Below are 21215 nucleotides of genomic sequence, written 5' to 3'. Positions count from 1 at the left end.
CGTGTGCCTATAATTATAACACCCTACCCTTACAGGGTATCCAACCCCAAGGAGCTAGAAAGAGTAGTGGAAAAGAAGGATGCAGAGCGAACAGCGACCTCATGGAGTAGCAGCTGCTAAAGATTGTATAGCATGATGGGAAACTGAAACTGGAACTGGGAATAGGATTTGGTATGGGGGTAGGGGGGCTGGGCGGTGGGCGGTGGTGACTTGAGCAAATCTTGTGGGTGACTGACGTTCCCAAGTGGCATTGGCAGCGTCGTCTTGCTGCTGCTCCTTTCCTCCAAAGACTCCTTTTCTTTTCCTTTCCTTTCGTTTCCCACTCCGCTTCCGTTGCGTGAATTTCCGGCCATGGCATTTTCATTGTTTTTCCGCGTTGGCATCCCCGTCCCCCGCCAGTTTCCATTTAGCTGAAAGTTGATTCGCATTCGAGGCATTTAATAAGCGCTTATTGTACTTACGGTCCATTGTTGTACCAATAAGTTCCTGGACTTAAATGAGCAGATCCGAACGGAAAACTTTTTGATAATGGATTGCTTTTGCAGTCCTGTGTTTGGGCTGGCCCATGGGCTTCCCGTGATTATTATTATTATTAGTTGTGTGGCTTCTTTTGGACAATTAGATTGGTCATTTAGCCATGAAATCTGTTAGCATATGGCTTCATTGAAGGAAAAGTGTGCCGACAGCTGGATACTCTTGGGGACTAGTTTCCATGGGAACCACACAATATACTAATACGATCTCTCATAATTTGGGTTCTGCTGCTGCTGATCAGCCATAAACACCCATTTTTGGGGTCGACAAAGCATCTGCTTTACAAACATCTGGTCAGAATATCTGCCGGCCCCCTCCCCCCACCGCAAGCGTACAAAAAAACAAGTGTTAACATTGCTCTGTTGGGTCTAACAGCAGAGACAGTAGTAACTGCAGCCAGCAGCCAGAAATGCGGGGCTTGGCTTGCCGCTCTCTCACTCTGCTGCTCTCTTTGTCCCCTCCCCACCCTTCCCTCGCGCTCTGCTAGTTAGTCACTGCTTAAGTAATCGTCTTTTTGTGCTGCTGGCTGCTGCTCTTCGTCCGCGCGCACGAAGCTTCGCTCGTGTTACAGAGTGTGGGCTTCGGGCCAGTTGCTGGCTGCTGTCTGCTGGTCGGCTGGTCGGCTGGTTGTGGCTGCGTTCAGTTCTTCAAGAGCCAACACGAACGCAGCACCGCGGATGCTACGCTTCGTTTTTTCTTTAACGCACAGGCAGAAATGTTCGCCATCGCGCGGCTCTCTTAAGAGGTTTGTTCGGAATCGCATACAACAGTGAAACTCTCTCTTGGACACACTCATACAGTGAGACACAGTCACTCGCTTGTGCTCCCCCAACTCGTTGGCTCTCTTTTGTGGTGTTTGTTCTTGGTCTCTGCTTTCGGTTTCGGTTTCGTTTGTGGGCCTCTGCTGCTGTTGCTGCTGCTGCTGCTGCTGGTCGGACTCTGCTCTGCAGTTGCGTTCGTGCGCTTTTCGAAAATAGTTACAAGATGTTCATCGAAGTGACTAGAACGCCGGAGCGGGTAATTGGACAACTGCAACAGCGGCCGAAGAAGCTGCCGAAGAACACTTGTAATTGAAACACAATTCGAATCGAGACACAAGTTAAGTGTGAAACGTAATCAAATTCAGTCGAAAAAGAAACACACAAATCGCTATCGCTGTCGCTCGCTCTTGCTCTGCCTCTGCCTCTGCCACCGCCTCCGCCTCTCCCTCGCTCTTTGTCGCTCTGTTGCTATTGCTGTCTTCATTATCAGCAGGCAGCGCATGCGGTTCTACGCGGACACCAGCAGCATCCAACATACAACATCTAACATCCCACGAGCAGCAGCGGCATAAGTGCAACGGCATCTCTTCTCTTTCCTACTCTTTTGTTTATTTTTAAAATGCTGACCGCAGAATATTTTTACCGCTAAAAATAGACACACAAAAATAACAGAAATAAGAGATAAATCGAGCAAACACAACAACTACAAAATATACAGAGAAAATGCCGACGAGTTTTCCGAAATAAAAACCAAAAGGGTAAAAACTTCGAAAAGTGCCAAAAAACAAAACAAAACAAAACAACAAAAAAGTGTCAAAGAAAGAGGAAAAACCTTAAGAAAAAACGCGTGTGGTGTGGCGGCATTTTCCAACAAAAAGTGAAAAGGAGTTCTTAAAATAGTTACTAAAACAGCAACTAAATCAAAAAAATTTGCTAATACATTTTTACACACTGCAACAACAACAACAACAAAACTGCAACTTAAATAATGGAATATATAAATATTCTTAGAGAAAGAAAAGGCCAACAAAAAGTGCCAAAAGTGTAGTGGAAAACAACAAAAACAACATATAAATATTGTAACAACAACAACAATTTTGTATTTCTCCCAAACAAAAAATCGGGCTAAACAGATTCCTGATTTAAGGGACAAACAAATTTCTGGCAAGAAGATTCTATATTTAAGAATTTTCAAAAATAAAAGTGAAGTTTTTTTTTGATTTTCTGAGTTTTGCAGAAATTTGCGTGCATTTTTATAACAATTTTCGTAAGCCAGAAATAAACAAAGAAGAAGAAAAGAAGAGCGTGAATTTTATTTGGTTCCGCATTAAAGTGTTAAAAGGAACAACTATTTTAATACGAAACAACTCTTGGATTATCCGCGAAAAGTTTTTGCATTTTGGAATACTTCAACACAGCCCCGAGTCCCCCCTCCGGATACTCCAGCGAATGAAATTTATACATATTGAATATATTGAAGCACCAGATGCCTAAGAAAACGGGATATACATTTTATAAAAGGTGAGTACAAAACCAAAAACATACGTGTACATGTCCGGGAATTATCAATCTGCCTGGAAATTCCTTTCCTGCAAATACCGATTTAATGGGAATCTATACTCCCACAACTGGCATTGGCTATTGATAGGCCCTCGAGTACTCGAGAGGGCCATACTTTTGGGTAGAATTTCCAGGAAATTTCAAAAGAATTGCACTCCAGATGGAAACCACACGAAACACCTGGAGCACACGAAATCAGAAGCATAATTTATATCAGATATAAATACATATATCTATGTGTGTTTATGGTGTACGCCGAGTGGATATCTCATTACCGGAAGATCCAAGGATCATCAACCAGAACAAAAAAAGCCTGCAACTTTTCTCATTTCTGTTTTTCCTATTTTCTGATATTTCTTTGAGGGGTTTTTCCTTCTTGAGTACGTGTATGAGTACTTGTAGAACTGTCTGTCAGCCAGGGCCATGGATATGGTCAGTCGCTGTCGCTGTCGCTCATTCATAAAAAAAAGAGCCATAAAAAAGAGCTTCAGAAAATGCTGACATTTTTTTACATCTGTCATAAATTTCCCTGCACTCGGGCTCGGGGACATAAATCTATTTTCTGCATTTTATTTGTTTATTTAAAAATTCCTTTGTAGCACACAGAGAAAAGAAAGAGACGGAGAAAGCCATAATTTGTAGCCTGATTGATGTGACAATTCCTTAATTAATTTCTGAAGATGCACACATATACGTATGATATTTAATTAGCAAATCTGTTTTCGGAGACGTCTCTCTCTCTCTGGGTAATACATCAACGTAAATGATGGGTGGAACGGTAGAACCCCTTGAGAGTGCAGCAGCGAGAAATGGGTTTATTCACATCAGATCGTTTACCCTCCCCGAAAATATAGATAGAGATACTTACTCGTGCCATAGGTAAACGAACTTGTGCCCTTCCTCCTTAGATATAGATATGGATATAGATATAGATACAGATGCACTCCCGTACATCAATCAGTCTTGCCTGTTGTTTCCCACGATTTGTCAATCATTTGTTGCTCAACTAAAGCCCAGACACAGACACAGATCCAGATACAGATACACATTCTTCTTTTTTGGCAAAAAGAACAACGTTGATAAGAGAGCGTAGAGAATGGAGAAAGAGAAAGAGAGAGAGTTCAGTGACACTGTGTCTTTATCACTGCATTCTCCTCTCGGTGTTTGCCGAAATATTACGGAGTGTCCCTTAACCTCACATTCATTCTGTTTCTGCTTTGGGTTCTTCTTGGGTTTCTTTTTGATAAGAAATTCTGTGTGGAAGCTGTACAGCTTTCAAAAAGGAAAGTACCAGATGAAAAACAGAAGAAGAATCCAAAAGATTTAGGAAGAAATTTGAGGGGCTTTTTTCCCAAAATATGATTTATTATTATGAATTTATTATTATTGGAAATAGGTTCTCTTCGATTAAAGCTCCATCTCTCTCTCTAAAAAATAACCTCTTAAGAATGTAGAAGCCATGAAATTCCGGAAGACTTCCATCTGAGGATTCCCTAGAACTTTTAGTAACCCAAAAGATCTTTTAATTATTCAACAAATGCAGGCTCTGAGTGGAGTTTTTTCCTAATTTTTCTTCATAAATAATGACAATAAAAACGAATTTTCTCATCAATATAGAAGAAGCATGCCACACCCCTCCCCCTTTGGGCTTGGCCGCAGAAAATGTCTGGCCAATAATTATGGCCAATAAATTATGGAAAACGAATCGGTTTGGGGGCGGGGGAAAGGCAAACTTGAAGAAAATATTGAAATATTGACAAATAAATTGCGGAAACTAGAAAGGGGGAATCCCCCATGTGCCACTCAAAATATAAATGTAGTTTTTCCAAACAAGAAACATTTTTTAAATATGCAACAGAACACAGAGCAGGGAATGCATTATATACGTTTGATTCCCCGGCCCAAGTTGTCGCCCAATTAGCTTAGAGGGGGTGGCGGGGTGGAGGGGTAGCGGGAGGAAACGTATCCAAGAAATACAATATTTGCTGCGCCATATTTTTGTGCAGGCAACGCACATAAATAAGCTTTTGGGCCAAAAAGGCAACCAAAAAATTGTTGGTCGCCAGCCGCATTGTTGTAGCCAGTCGCCAGCCGCCGGCCGCCGGCAGCCACCCAACCACCACTGTTATGCCTCTGCCGCTTCTTCTGTTATGGTTGGCAAGTGGCCAAAAAGACATGGCCAAATGTACAGACATCCAACAGAAAGAGCCAGCCTCCGATTCTGCTGATTCTGGGGGCTGTGCCTTGCCGGGTTTTTGCTTCTTGGTTGGCCAATGTTTAGGCCAATTTGTGTACCCTGTAGAGGGTTTTGTTTTTGCCAAAGAAATCCTTTGCTTTTGCTTTCCTAAATCTGGGTGTCTTGTCGTGCCAATATCCGTTTCCCTTTGCTAATTAGACAGCAGAAGGAGTCACCAAATAGGGCTCTCTGTTAGAGTACATATATCTATGCCTTAATCCTATCATCTACATTCTCCAATCTATCTATAGCAGTCGGAATCAATTGGCCAATCGGGCTGTGGCCGGCTCCACCTGCAAATCTTTCCCCTGATTTCTTGTGCTTTCATTATGGGGGCTACAGGGTATCCCCTTGGGCAGTTACAGCGCTGCCACTGAGCATAATAAAGTATCTGTACATAGTACAGTATCTACCATATCTCCTGGCACTTGCTAATAAATAATTTTAATTGTATTCCTTTTATATGCCTGTACACTGTACATATATGTATGTTCTTGTGTGTTCTACTTCTTTGGTAATAAAAAGATTTTCTTTGTTGCAAATAGTTCCAGGGAGGGGATGAGGGAGTGCGGTGCAAATTGTTAAAAGAAAAACGTGATCAACAGCAAATTGAGTTTGCCTTTTATGACTCTTACGGCCATAGCCATGTGTCTGTCCGTCTGTGTGTGTGTGAGTGTGTGTGGTCTTATCAGAGACCATGCAACAGCAACAACAACAACAACAGCAACATCATTGAGGTTGGCCAAGTTTTTGCTTTTAAAACAGGGTACTCCAAAGGCGACAGGGTATGATGATTTTGCCAGGCAGAAAAGGGCAAAACCTTTGAGTCGAAAGGCTCTCGGTTTGCGTCATTGTGTCCTTTCGTTTATGGGAAAGCTTGAGCATAAGCTATAGGTACAGATACAGCCACTGCATTCCCCCAGAGATGGACCTCTACTGCTTGCAGAAAAGGGAAAAGAATTTATAAATATTTAAAAAAAATCTTTTGAATATACTTCTATATGCATCTTTGTTTCCCCCAGAGTATCTTAAGTTTCGGTCCTCAAAGATAGCTTTTTTTGTGTCATTATTTTTGCAGTGTTTCTGCGGCCGTGTGGCCGTGTGTGTTTGCCGCCTCCTCCAATCTTTGGTGGACAAATATGTCGAGTGCTTGACTTGGGCAAACTTTGTCACTGATAAGTCCACCCGTACAGTGGGGCCTCCTTCCAAGACACCCTTCCCATCCCCCGCGCTCTGGCACTGCCTCTTGAATTGTATGCCTGTGCCATATTAAGCATACGACACGTTGCAGCCCACACGAAAAACAAGAACCGAAATGAAATGTAACGAAAGTCAAAGTATCTTTTTCTTTTCCTTTTTCTGTTTTACTTTTTTGACGTCTTGGTCACGTCTTCGAATGCACTTGGCAGCACGAAGGCAGGAGAGGAGGTAATCAGCGGGGGTGGGGGATCATTGGAGGGGGGAGGCGAGTGTGTGTGTAGTGACATTTATTGTTGCCTTATTATTCGGTGTTGCAGCCCCCAGTGGGGGTCTTCCCTCAATGCGCTCGAAATACTTGCTGCTGGTGTATCTGTATCTATAGCCAATGTATCTACAGCCAAGAGACACACCCACACAGGCAGCCAGACAGACGGAGAATGAGCAAGTGCAGAGATAGAGAGAAAGAGGGTGAGAGAGGGGGTGGTGGGGTGCTTTATAGGCGCTTTTTCAATACTGGGCCAAGGTACTGTTTTTATCTTTATCTTTTCTTTTTTTTCCTTTTTACTTTTTGCCATTTCATTTGTTGTTGCAATTAGCAGCTCTTGTTTTTTTTTGTTATGGCTTTTATTGTTGTTGTTTTTGTTATTGTATGTCTGCCTGTCTGGCAGTAGTTTTTTGTTGTTGTTGCTTTTGTCATTGCAATCCTTGAACAATTATTGTTTCTGTTTTCTTTTTCTTTTCTTTTATTGCTATGTTGGTCTCTCTTTCTCTCTCTCTTTCTCTCATTCTATTTGCATTACTCATTTGCTTTATTTTAATTATTTTATTTTTCTTAAATTTTGTTTGGTTTTTTTCTGTAATTTGTGGACTCTTTTTGGAGCCAAAAAAATTCTGTATTTTGGTTGTAATTTTCTAAAAACTAAAAAGTAATTTTCCAAATAATTTGATAGAAATATTATAAGATAAAAATATTATATATAAGAGAAAGATTTAATTAAATTTTTAGCTACAAGTTTTAAAAAAAAAGTCTTTCAAAAGTAAAAAAAATTAATTAAAAATTATGTTTATTCTATCAATCAAAGGATAGGATAGAGGATAGAGCATGAAAATAAATAAAAAATACATAATTTACTAGTATATTAGTAATACTCTATAAAAAGAGCTCACTCCAAATGTCTTTTGCACTAACAGGTTTCCTTTCGCTTAGGGGGAATTTGTGTGCAGTGAATAAACGTCAGAGAGGGGCCTATTCTCATGAAAAGTTTTACAAATTGTGGGAACTGTGAATGGTTTTGGGTAACATCTTCTTGGGGCAAACAAAAGTACTCGAATCTTGAGTGTTTCATAGCTCCTGATTTGTAGGCAGACCCTAGAGCATTTATTTATCTTTTGTGGTTCGGAATGAAGGAATAGAGCATCTGTTCAATGATCTTCCGGTATAAAAAACACAATAAAAACCAAAATGTTAGAGAGAAAAAGGAGACAATAATTAGGGAGCTCTGCCGCTCTTTTCTGCTGAAGACCAATCTTAAATTTCCCCTTCTATTATCCCTTTTTCCCTCTCATTGGCTCTCTCATTCACTCACTTTTCCTCATCAGCCATATATCCCCACGCCCTTTCGAACCTTTCTTCCACTTTTCATCGCCTCTGTTCGACTCAAAAAGTAGAAAGGCAAAAAAAACAACAAGTTAGCACTTTTTATTGTGGGGGAGGAGGGTGTGGCAAGTGAAAGAGATTGATGATGGAGAGGGGGAGGGGGAGCCCAAGGGTGGGGGGTGCGAGTGCAGCAGAAGCCTTGTACAAATACAATTTAAGTAAAACAAGCTTCTGGCAACAAAGTTCTGCTGCTGCTGTAAAATTCTAGCTTTTCTTCTTCGCAGAGTTTTAGTTTTTTGTTTTTTTTTTGCTCAGCGTCACATGTGGGTGAGCAGGAGGAGGAGGAGGAGGAGGCAAGGAGGGACAGGACAAAAGGCTCCAGCTACAGCCTTGTGGCAGAGCAGAGGTGGCAATGCAAAGGCAAAGGCAAAGGCAATGCGCTTTGCCATTGATTGCAACACGCAGCAGAAAGGGGAGAGAGAGAGGGAGCAGGGCGGGAAGGGTGTGAGTGGGTGTTGGATCGGAAAAGGCGTTCACATGGCAAACACACACTCAAATCAATAGCACTGACAGCACTTGGCATTGTTTGCAAAAAGCGAACCCCAGAAGCAAAATCCAGAAGCAGCAGCAGAAGCCAGAGGCCAGAGTCTGGCCAAGAAAAGGAAGGTTGATCGAATCAGAGAGATAGTGTATTCCACCCAGTGGGTGGCTGTGTAAGTGGGGCACGGGGCACGGGGCAGACTGCTCTCCGTGCCAATTGCATTCATTTGAATTGACTTGGACTTGCGACTGCCACACTGCCTCCAGCCACTGGGCCAATTGTCTTTCGATGCAATGGAAAATTCTGTAGCAGACGTCATCTCGAATAGCAAACAGCAACAACAACAACAACAACAACAACAAAAACAATATTAACAGCATCAGCATATAGAAAAACTGGGCAAAAAATAGGCAGGAAAAATTCTAGAAAATGTTTAGCCAATTGAAAATCAGGAGAGGAAAAGCAATAAGGAATCGGATAGGATTTAAATATAATATAAAAAAATAATAATAAAAATATATATATTTATTTCTAAGTCGAAACAAAGAAACTTCGACTAAATCCGAAAAAAAATAATGATTTTTCACCCTAAAAATATCGAATGAGGTTATTCAGGCTCTTCGCCATCAAAAGACTTCAAAGTTGATGTCCAAATAGTCCCTAATATATGTACTCTTTCCTCTGAGAATCCCCCCCATGTGGTTTTACTGTAGACTAGAATCGGGCACACTGGAATATGTATGGATATGTATAGCCACACAAGAAAAAACGACTGGGATCCATGAGTGACGTCTAAAGGCAGGCTCAGGGATACGGAAACAGAATAGAGACAGCCTAAAAGGACACCGAATGAGGCTAAGAGCAGGCTGGAATCGCCTTATAGGGGCTCAAGGCTGTCTAAAGGTATACGAAATCTCCCTATAAACAAGACTTTGCAGCTCTGCTCTGAATACTCGCATACGCACAGCCAGGACTGTGGCAGGGGGCATGTCCTTGTTATCCTTTCTGCTATATCTTTCGCCTGTCGTTGGACACCCATGACCCACATGACCCCGTTGGGCCTTTTGTTTAGATTTATTGCTTTTTCTGTTTGCCTTTGGACATCCACTGTGTGGCTTGGACTTGGACTTCTTTTTAGTTGATAATTGATGAACATTCAAAGGACACACACAGGCACACACACAGACAAATCTGTGGCACGAGCTGGACTTGGATTGCCTGACATGGGGAGATCGATCATCTCTCATTCATTTCGATTTATAGCCAATCCTGCACTCATTCCACTCGTATTCGCATTCGTATATGCAGCAGGGCACATGTCAATCACACAGATTCAATTAAGTCAAGTGCAACACACACACAGATACACACAAAGATACTTGTGTTGGCAATACCAATGCAAACAAAATCTCTGTGGAGCCTCTCAATTGAGAAATCAACCTCAAAACAATTGTTTGTCTTTGCACCCACCAGGCAGGCAGGCAGGCAGGCAGGCAGGCCCCAAGTAGTAGGCAATGGAAATGACAAACACTCGGAGCTTAAGATGGAAATCGACGGTTCAATGGCTGTGAATGGGTCTGCTATCGATGGAATATTGATGGAATATACATATAGTCGGGTATCCAAGACATCAAGTGGTAGATATTGGGGGAAGCCTTTTGCTCACTCAAATACATTTAACCTGATAAATGTCATAAATAAATGACACACTCATTAAAGCAGAATGAGCGAGAGAGAGAGAGAGAGAGAGAGTGGGAGGGCTTCTAGGAAGGAAAGATTATCCAGAGTATGGGCAGCACTGTTGTGGACAGCACTCATACGTGCGGAATTGTGTGTATGTGTTTGGATATCACTGTTAGGGTAGCCCTGTTATGGGCAGCACTGTTATGGGTATCACTCTAGTGAGCATCATTGAATGGACAGCACTCATAAGTGTGGAATTGTGTGTATGTTTATGGGCATCACTGTTAGTGGTTGCATTTTTAGGATAACCCTGTTATGGGCAGCACTGTTGTGAGGTACTGTAACCAAAATGGCAGCACTGTCGAAGAGATCTTTGATTTTTCGACAGAACCGATCGTAAAGTAGGAAATATATACGGATAGATATAAATACATCGTCATGGATGGATGGGGAAACAGACAAAAAAAAAGATATTTAAATAGGTAGATAGCAGATGTTCGACTGGCATAGACTTTAGAGTAAAACTACTTTATGGAAAATCTGTAAGTATATGGTGTCAAAGGGAAAACCTTACGATATATAGTATTCTTTCCGTAGAGAAGTAATTATATATAATATATAATTATAATATAGCTTTTAGAACGTGTTGTGATGTATTCAGTACTATTTTATAGATATACAAATCAGTTAGGCTCTGTTTTTGCTTCCAGTGTTAACATGGGTCCAACAAGTCTCCAAATATCGTAACCACTAACACACTAACACTCTGTAAAAACTTCGAATCGTCTAACAAAAGGTATAATATTTATTAAAATAATACAGAAATACAATTCCGTATAAGAATTCTTTTTGAAATCTTTTTCCCCTCAATAAAAGCTTATTTTAGGTTCTGAATCAAGGCTAAATAAAGAGATACATCCAGTATAGATTTAGCATAAACCTTAGTTGAATGCACTTCCCCTATACGGTCATTAATCTTTTTTCCCCGATAAAACAAACAGTAAACAATTCTGTTTAGCTTCGAGCACAACTCAAGCCCACTCAACGTTTCTTTTGCCAGACAAAAATCACTCGGATATAACATATAAATGTCATAAATAACAATCAGACCTTGCCTCACGCCACCCTGCTCCCCAGTAAGCCTGGCCCACCCCTCCAAACCTGCCCCTTGCCACGTTTTGCCGTCAACAAAGTCACATTGCAGGTGTTGGGGCGTAAACATGCACAGCACGGGCGAGGGGAGGAATCAAAGGAGATTGAGGCATGCGTCAAGCAGTGCTGTTAACTGCTTGCAAGGCATCAAAATGGCGACACTGAAATGTGCCCAAAGTGCCTTCAAGCAGTGGCAATGAGACGATGCTGCGTTGAAGCTGCTTTAATGATGACAGTGCCAAAAGGATGAGAGAGAGGGAGGGAGAGGCAGCAGACGAAGAACTTAACTCAAAGCCAAGGACCAAAAGTATTTCCTTGGCCACTTGTTGGGGCACTGAAAGAAATAAAGAGACAAATGATTATGGATGGTAGTTAAAGATGGATAAAAGGAGGTTTTTTGGAGTCAAACAAAATGAAGATCCCACGAAAATTCGAAAGAAATGAAAACTGTATACCAAAAAAGGTTTTTACTTGGCTATCAACACTTCTGGTATTCAAAATCCCCTTCCAAAAAGTAATTTCCTGTAGTTTGAAACAGTTCTAGTTGTCTTTGATCTTATCTGCAAGGACTCTCTTTAAATTGAAACAGAATTTCAATGTCTCACTGCTACTCAAAGGATTTATCCCATATCTCAGAGCATTGGGCGACAGAGGACTATTCATGAGATACTTTAATCTGTCTAGAAGCTTCTAGAAATATCCTCTGCTTTTCTTGGCAGATACATTCCCTCTCCATTTTAATGGTTTTCCTTTGCCAAATCTATATATTTCCATCCATCCATGATCTACATTTATGACATTTTCTTTCAGTGTAGCCAGTTTATTGTTTCTCTCTCTTCAGTGCATGTCTGTGTGTGTGTGTGTGTGCTGATGTGTGCTCATGTTGAATGATTGCCGACGCCTGCTGATGACAAGTGTTGCGTGTTTTGAATATGTCCTCTGCACACGCACACCCACACAGCCGACCCGCCCACACAGCCGACCCACCCACACATAAGTATAGGGAGTGTCCTTTGACGAAGCTAAAGCTAAATTTCGAGGCTCTTCAAGTGCTTTGTTTGTTGCCCCGCCGCCCGATGATGTTGTTCGGATGTTGATTGTGGCCATTGAGGAGGTCCTTGAGCAGGGAAACATATGTCTCTACGTCTGATCCGAATATAAGAGAATAGACCCCACCCCACTGCTGATGGAATCCACCCGAAGAGAATCCCGAAGGGAGAGAATGTTGAACAAGTTTTCCCATCTCGAAGTGAACCTGAAACTTGCTCAACGCCCAAGACAGATGCACTTCCTGTTGCTCGGCTTCATTTTCATTCTGCAGCTGTGCAACAACAAAAGAGGAAATGAGGCAAAAACTTTACCGTCTGTGGCGCGGGGAGGGGGGGGCTGCATGGCAAATTTTACAAATTCCGCGACTGTTTCCACACCAAAAGGAGAGGCGATGGTTTTTCCGACCAAGGGATACCTTTTAAAACTTGAAATGTAAAGAATATTAAAGAGAAAAGCTGGAAATGCTGCAAGAGAATGAATATTTAACAGATTTAGATGATTTTTGGGCTAAAAGATGGAAAGCAGATAGAATATTCAGAGACCAAGGAGGCTACAACAGAGAAGTACAACCTTTCTACCTCTAAAAATCTCCAAGATCGATTCCCGAATGAATTCCGTTTCCCTTCCTGTGTCTTACCCTTCCGTGAACACAATCCACCTTCGCTCTCTGCGCTTCCCAGGAATAAACTTTTCCAGCACTCGTTTCATTCAAAAGTTTTTTGTTTCCGAATGGTGGCCAAATCGTGACAGCCTTTTTTTCGAAGAGGGTGGGGCGGGGGGCGGTGGCTCTACCGCAGGCGAAATTTATAGCCGGTCCTGCTGGGTCATTCAATAGTTCATCAATCATGCCACGCCCCCAAGTCTAATCAAAACATGAAGTGTCGGCAGCACAGTCGGACACGGAACATAGTGTTCAGATCCACTGCCATATGTTGCACACTCTGTTTCCGCCCCCCTCTGTCGCTCTTCCTGGCTCTGTGCCCCCTCCCCCCTCCTGTTTCTGTGTCTGTTTCTGTCTGTCGTTCTCTATGGTCAGGCCCCTAAAAGGCTGCAGCAATTTCGTTGATTAGGCCTGTGTCTGGGCGGCGGCGGGAGTCCCCACCACTTTGCCTAGCTGTTTGTTATGGCCAAACATAAAAACTAAACGCTAACGCACACACACAGAGAGAGGGAGAGAGACAGAGAGAGAAGTGACATGTAATTGATACTAAGAGAAGGAGGCAGAGATAGAGAGAGAGAGAGAGAAAGAGTGTGTAGAGTCGAGGTGCAATGGGAATACCCCAGAAAGTGGCACAGTTTGTGGCCTCCTATTTATATTTATATTCCCCATATTTTGGGGGGATTCCAGCAAAAAAATAGAAGACATCTGTTCAAGTAATCTTCCTGTAAAGATATTTAAATCTTTTCCCTAAGGGTATTCCCCACTTCGATCTGTACGGGCTGTGCCACCCCTTTGTTACCTTTGCTTTCTCTTCTTTTTTTTATGTGTGACGCTTGGTTTTTATTGCGGCTTGGCTCTCGCCTCAAGGTAAACGGGCGCCTGCCACCGCCCATCGCCCATCGCCCAGCAGCCAGCTTCATTTGGGTCTTTGGTTTATTCCCGCCTCCCCGGGGCACAGGTGCACAGCACACAGCACACATTGATATATGAGGCTGGGGGATGGAAAGGCAGAGGAGGGCAGGGCAGAGGGCAACGTCGTTTTAGGCTTAGGTCGGGTCTGATATATACGGCCACGCGGCCCCTCCCCCTCTCTGTTTCTCTGCCTCTCTGCATCTTTTATTTGGGCCCGGGCCACATTTGAGTTTCTAATCAAGGTAATTTTATGTTTGCCAAGCTCGCTTAATGCCAAAATTACATTTTTAGTCGGTTTCGGTGTTGGCCATTTGGCTTTGGCTTTCGCTTTGGCTTTCTCCCTCGCTTTTATCTCCCACACAAAGTGGTTTTTCTTTTTGGGGGGGAGGGGGGGGAGGGAGGCGTATGCGTGATAAATGCAAGCCAACTTCTGGCTTATCCTTAATGTCCATGTGTTTCGAGAGTGTGGCAAATGTGGCTTCTGCTTCGCCCCTCCCTGAGCCTCCCTGAGCCTCCCAGGGCTGCTAATTAGGCCAGGCTCTGCGGCCAGGGCCAAGCAATTGTATTCCAAGACAAGCCATTATCCTTAGCAGAACAGGCAGGAGGGGGCCGGGGGCTGGGCTGGGCTGGGCAGCCGTGAAAGCACCCAAATGAGCAGCGAAACAAAAGGTCACACTTAAGGCCGCATTTGTTGCCTTGACTCGATGGCCGGGGCAGGTCCGAGAGGGGAGAGGGGAGAGGGGAGAGGAGAGAGCATGAAAGACAAACAAATCTTGTGCGAGAAAGGTGCCTTTAGACAGAGGAAGAGGAATCCTTTATTGGTGGTATTTTATGGACCCCCTCCTCCTCCATACATCCACCCATCAAAGGCGCCCACATATTAATGTCAAAGAGAGCAAAGGTTAAGGCAAAAAAAAATACACAAAAAGTGACATGAGCGATGCCTCCTCCTCGTATCGTTTTGCTCATTGATGCATTAAGGGGGATGCACTTCACACCACGCCACATCGCACCCACAGACAGGCACACACAAAGCACAGCAGAGTACAGCCCGGCACAGCACAGATACTCACACACGAAGCGCTTTTCAGCGCTGACAAGCCATACTTTGGAACCCTAAACGCAGGCGCAATTGATCGCTTGATTGATTGATTGACTGACGACTCGATGGCTGAGTGAAACGGTGGGTTAAGGGGGCGGGGGGAGGTAGGGCAATGGATGATTGGATGTTGCATCAATTTGAATTTGGATTGAGTTGTCAAGTGGGTCACAAAGGTCACCCAGTGACACACGATGTATATTTTATGTGCATTTAGCATACTTTTTGGGGTCACGGATGGGTGTCGAAGAAAAGATGAAACAATGACTGTGTGGGGGAAAAAGAAACTGCTGTGAAAAGTGTTTCTATTTTCCGGAATTCGGATTCGGATTAACGACAGCTTTACAGGGATTTCATCCCTATCAAATGAATGGGCTTTTATACAAATGTATCTTTCGTTTATGGGCAATTTGCACAGCGAACTCCAGAGAACGTAGTGCATTGAGTTCGATATCGGGATCGAACATGTTCGAGCGGGATCTGAGGATCAAGGAATTTTCATTGATGGGCCCTTTGTCGGTATTTGGGTAATTTCGAGACGACAAGTAAGGCTTCTTTTAAATATATTTCATCAAAAATCTTTCATTAATACTGTGTTCCCTCCCTTCATTGCAGTTGACATGTTCAGAGCCGACGGGGAACGCTTCACTCTACATATCGGTAAGTGGCTCTCTTTCATGGCAATTACTCGAACATATTCCGAATAAGGGGCGGTGGGACTTGGGGAGGGGCCCAACTTAAAAGCTCATTAAAAATTGAATGCCACATATCGTACATATGCAAATGAAAAACTTTTTATTTGGGATTTCTCTCCCATCGTGGCAGCCAAAAGGCAGGGCAGGGTAGGGGCAGGGCAGGGCAAAAAGCATTCCGCGCGACCCAGAAAACATGAATTACAAGCAATCCAACAAATGGAAAATGTGGAGAAATGAAAATGAAAATGAATAAAACGGAAAAGCAGAACTGTAGGTAAAAGTTGAAGCTAATCAAAAATACATATTGGCATCGGCAAACGGAGGGGGTAGAGGGGAAGGTAAAATATTCAGAAGAAAAGGGGCAAAATGCAGGCCAGGAAAAACCCTTGTGTGCGTGTGTGTGTGTGTAAGCCACTAAAGAGTGTCAGTTTTTGAGGTTCTGCTTTGTATTTTGAATATTTGACAAAAGTTGAACCTAATTGACAGGCCAAAAACCATAACCCACAGATCCCACATCCCCTATCCCCTATCCTAGATCCCTTTTTAGTGCAGCCCCATTAATCATACGCCATGTGTTACAGTCACACCCCTCTCCCTCTGTGTGTGGGTGTGTTTGGATTATTATGGCCCGGAAAAGAAAACTCTAGCCTGCACATGGATATTTCATTAATTTTTAAGCTTGTTATTTGTCTGTCGGGGGGCGGGGGGCGGGGGGCACTACGGTCCGGTCAGTGTCAGTTTCTGTGCCTGTGTCTGCATCTGTGGTGTTTTTCTGTGATGACAAACGCCCCCGAAAAGCTGTCATTAGTTGAAATCACATGTCATTGGCAGGGCGAAAAGTGACCCAAAGCTCAGACAGGGACGTGGCAGGCAGTAAGGGGGGGGAATAGGCATAGGCATAGGCCCTTTTTTTACGCTAGGGAATGTTTAAGGCAGACTTCTTTGGGATCTTATGGCATAGAACTCAAAAAGGTTTGACCTACGGAAAGGGTAAGCGGAGAGCACGAACAGGGTATATTTTTTTAGAGGGAAATTTTTGGGAATTATTGACTGCTTTTTGAGATTTTGATTTGCTGGGAAATATTTTTATCTTTCTATATTTATACATGCTTGATATGTAGCTTCCCATCTATCCATCTCTCCCCTTAAACATATCTCTTAAGATTGAGTTTCAAATACTAGCAAACCCCCTGTTAAAGCCGCACATTTTATGGGCTACGTTTATGCTCCCTGTTATGGTCCCTGTTCCAAAGTGTGAATTACGTATTAGTGTAGGTTTTAGTACGAGTATCTTTAGTGTGTGTGTGTGTGTGTGTGTGTGTGTGTGGGCTGGCATCTGTTGTTGTTGTGTGGGTGCTTAAATGTTTGCGTACGTGTCACTCTTGTCATCGGCAGTTGCTTCCACTCGCAGTCCTCCTCTCGGGAAGCTTTTATGACAGTTCATTGATATTCATTCCACTGTGTGGGTGTGGGTGTGTGTGTGTGTGTGTGCCCTGGATGATATATCTTTTATTCGAATATCCCTTTGCTGGCATGTGGGGGGATGTGTGGGATGTCCGTCCACATTGCAAACCTCTGCCTCGTGCCTTTTAAACCCCTTTTTGCTGACATCGTTTAAAATTTGGTTGCTTTTATTTTCGTTTTGGAACAAAATTCAATTAAAAAACACACAAAAGAAATGAGACCGCAAATCGGTAGAGCTTTGGGGAGACATAAGCCCCACAACCGATGCGAAACTCAATCAAAAGTGAAGTCTTTCGATGTCCTGCATGGCGCTGCTCGAGATGGAATGCAACCAATTGGCAGGACCTTCTGCCATCACATGCTCTGTATCTCCTTCTCTCTCTCTCTCTCTCTCTCTGTCTCTCCCTTTTGCTTCCTCCAATCAATATGGCTTAGGCAGGCAGACCTCGTTATAAATTCAGTTCCGGCCTTGCCTTCGTCCCCTGCTGTTGTTGTTGTTGTTGTTGTTCCTTTTCGAACAGCATGAATATGAATGAATGAATGCGAGTCTGAATGTCCGAGTGTCTGAATGAATGTGCCGCCCGCCCCCTCCCACCCCTTGTACATTTCTTATGACACTTTTTTGCCGTTTCCCCTTTTCGACTGCAAGTTTTTCCAACGGCAGTTAAACTATCTCAAAAGAAGTGAAATTCTTTGCATTTCTTTTTTATTTTCTGGCCAACTCTTCTTTCTTCCCTTTTGGCAGCTGTGGAAATTCCTCTCTCCAGCAGGGAGAAGGGATGGAGGAAAAGTTCAAGTGTCGACAAAACTTTAACTTCAGAAAACCGAAAGCAAACAAAATCTCATCAATTTTTCAATGCTCGCAAACAAAAGGAAAGATGCGGCAGGTGAAGATCCCCAGGAAAAAGCGTAAACAAAACCAAAAAACAGAACAACAACAACAACAACAACAAATTAGCCAAGTTTTCCACGGAACGAGCCATCCCCGGGCCAAGCAGAAGGCACATTGATATACATCTTCTAGGCCCAAAGCAGACACTGAGACACTTAATCCGCACGTTTACACCTCAACGCACACGGCAAACACGGCTCCTCCTCGACTCCTCCACTCCTAGCCCCCCCGCTGGAGAATGTTGGGCATAGCCTGGGGGCATACCTTTGCCATAAATTTGTGTATCCTACTTAATAATTAACTGGCTGTCTGATGGGAAGAGGGGCTAGAGAGGCAGAGAGGCAGGGAGGGGCCTGGGCTGTAAAGTTCTTGAACAAAAGACTTGCGAATAACGATGTGGCAGCTGAAGGTCACGACACGAGCAGAAGGCCACAGAAGGGAGTGTGCATAAATCCAAAATCAAAAGTGGAAATTACACAGATACCTATGTGTGTGTGTGAGTGTGTGCGTGTGTGGGTGGTTAAGGCTTTAAGAGGCTTGTAATCTGTTTTAGGCCAAAGAGATTTATTGAAGCGAAATGATGACCAATTTAAATAACCCAAAGAGCCTACGTTTTTGGTAAAATATCAGTGTAATCGCTTAAGCTTAGATAACAAAGCGATAGCCTAGACATCGAGTTGCCTGCTCGATGATTAGCCTCTGATTAACCCATAATATTGGCAACAATTTCCATGGCATATCATTAATTCAATACGATTGATTCCTATTCCTCGCAGATGCCCACAATTAGTTGTCTCGGCATTCAATTGGACAAGTTTTGCTATGATTCGAATTGACTTATCGCCAATTACTTGGCTTAACCCCAATCAAATCTTTGCCTTGGCTCAACCAATCAGGCCCCGCATCATCCGATCCTTGGGAAAATACCTTGACATTTAACAAGTTTTCTGCACAGGCACTCGGCCAAGTGGCCCCCCACCCTGCCCCCGCCCCGCGGACCATATCCCAGAGAGCCCCTCGGTTCCTTGTGGTTTTTAGCATTTTCCTTCTTTCGCTGGCACGTCAGCAATAATAAAAACTGGGGGAATGGAAAAAGTTAGATGATTACAAGACAAAATGCGGCATTGCTTTAATTGCACTTGAACCCCTGACCCCAGAGCGCAACCCCAACCCCAGCACCAGCCCGCATCGCTGGAGACCCCATTCCCCCAGCAGCAGTGCAGGTTAATTTGCTCGGCGCCCGGCTCAACGATGTTCCACTTGCTCATTAATTACAGCTTAGTCGTAGTCCGCAGACCCGCAGATGGTGGAGCCGAGCACTGCCCCACCCCTAATGATTTACCTAGAAATAGCAGTCCTGTGTATGGGGAGGGTGGGAAGTGTGTGGTTGGTGTGTTGTTGTACTGCTTGTTGGTGTGTGGTTTTATTTTTTGTGGAGTACCTGTTGGTGTTAACCCTCTTCTTGGTGAATTTTTATTGGTGTACTTTTTTTTGTTGGTGTATTGCTGTTGGTGTTGGTTTGTTGGTGTATTGCTGATGATGTTTAACTTGTTGTTGGTGTATTTCTTGCTCATGTTCTGCTTGTGGTGTATTGTTGTTGATTGTTTTTGTTGGTGAAACTCTGTTTTTGCTTTTCTTGGTGTTCTCCTTTTCTTTGGTTGGCTTTCATTGGTGTTGCTGTTCTTTTGGTGGTTGGTGTATTATTTATTTATCTAGTTTTTAATCAATTTCCAATCAATATGTTGGTGTAATGTTGTCTGTGTTATTCTTGGTTGGTGAATCCTTTGTGGGGTTCCCCTTCCCCTCGTTGATGCCATTTTCCTTGGTGTTTGTTTTTGTTGTTGAAATTGCTGCTTTTCCCGCTTGATAATTTCCTGATTTCATAGACCTTTGTGCGGCAAGCTCTTACACCATTTTGCTTTTGCGGCTCTTGCGGCTTTTGTTTGTTTTGTTCTCTCTATTATTCTTAGCCCTATCTTTGACCTTTTGCTGCCGCTTCTTCGTACTAATGCTTTGTAGCGCTCAAATAGTAGCGCTCTGCCTTCTGCCCTCCATATGCTTCCGTTTTTCCGTTATGCTGAGCCACGCCACGCCCCCCCTCATTGCGCATTTAATTAAGCAAATAGCAGGAAAAGTTTGTTTTCTTTTTTTGGGGTTTTCCTTTCGCGATTCGGGGGTTGGAGTTTGGTTCACTTGTTGCCCATTTTGTGGGCTATTTTTTCTGGGCTTCGGTTTCACTTTCGTCTGCATTTTGGTGGCGGCCACTTTGATCAAATCATTTTAGGACTATCCAAAGGAAACAGATGGATTATGCGTGTACAGAAAAAGTAGGGCAATGAGGAGTAGGCAGGAGATTATTTCCTTGGAAATTGGGATGGAAACAAAAATATAAAGTGAGAGACAGAGACGTGCATAAATATATGAATATTTTATGTTTATTTAACAAGAAATAATTTTATTTGTAATTAATATTTTATCAAATTAATTGCGGGTTAATTGACAATCAAAAAAGAGGAACCGATAGCTTAAAATCGAAAAGTAATCGATACTGCGATAAAAGAATGCGAATGTTTGTGGGACATCTTTCGTTCGGGAATTCCGGGAATATCCAGCTTATTATTTGAATATTTTCCCATGATTAAATGTTTGCTTGTGTGCACGAATTATCGCTTGCACCCCCCCCCCCCCCCCCCCCCCCTTGCATTTGAATTGCCTCCCCAATTGACAGATTTTATCGAAGCACAAAAAAAAAAGCGAATAAATAATTTATCCCCATGAATTCCGGTATAAAGTTACTAGAATTTCCCTGGAGCTGGCAGCCCCAATCGGCTTTTGTACTTTTTCAATTCTTTAGAATTCGTAGCGCTGCCCCTGCCCCTGGCCGTGCCCCATTCTGTTGCAGTCACAGCTGCTGCTGCTTAAGCCTCTGCCTCTGCTGCTGCTGCTGCTGCTACTTTTCTACTCCCTTGACTATTTTCAGCTGCGAATTGCTGCTGCTGCTGTTGTTCCCTTTCAACCAACCATGACGGTCTTTAGCCTTCAATGGCTTCCTCTCCCCCTCTCCCTCTCACCCTCTCCCTCTCTTATAAATATATTTTTTCCTACCAGCTTTTCCCCATTGATTTCTTTCGGCAGGGCAGTGTGCACGTGTGTGTGTGTGACCTTACCTTCGGCAACA

At 43.2% G+C, this 21215-nt stretch overlaps 1 protein-coding gene across 5 annotated transcripts in view; it reads left to right on the top strand.

Moving 5' to 3' along the window:
* The first annotated feature begins 1182 nt into the window (after positions 1–1182).
* Positions 1183–21215, top strand: part of LOC108162656 — a 51171-nt gene continuing 31138 nt past the window's right edge. For 2 of the 5 annotated variants that reach the window (XM_033392535.1, XM_033392534.1), the window contains exons 1-2: positions 1186–2816; positions 15602–15646. The gene's annotated coding sequence lies outside the window, so the exon portion shown is untranslated. Of the gene's footprint in view, positions 2817–15601; positions 15647–21215 lie in introns of all 5 variants that reach the window. The other 3 variants (XM_033392532.1, XM_033392537.1, XM_033392533.1) reach the window with 3 other exon arrangements.

Source organism: Drosophila miranda, chromosome 4 (assembly GCF_003369915.1).
Source record: "Drosophila miranda strain MSH22 chromosome 4, D.miranda_PacBio2.1, whole genome shotgun sequence".
NCBI classification, from domain to species: Eukaryota; Metazoa; Arthropoda; class Insecta; order Diptera; family Drosophilidae; genus Drosophila; species Drosophila miranda.
The sequence above is the reverse complement of the archived record's forward strand: the minus strand, read 5'-3'. Positions and strand labels throughout refer to the sequence as shown.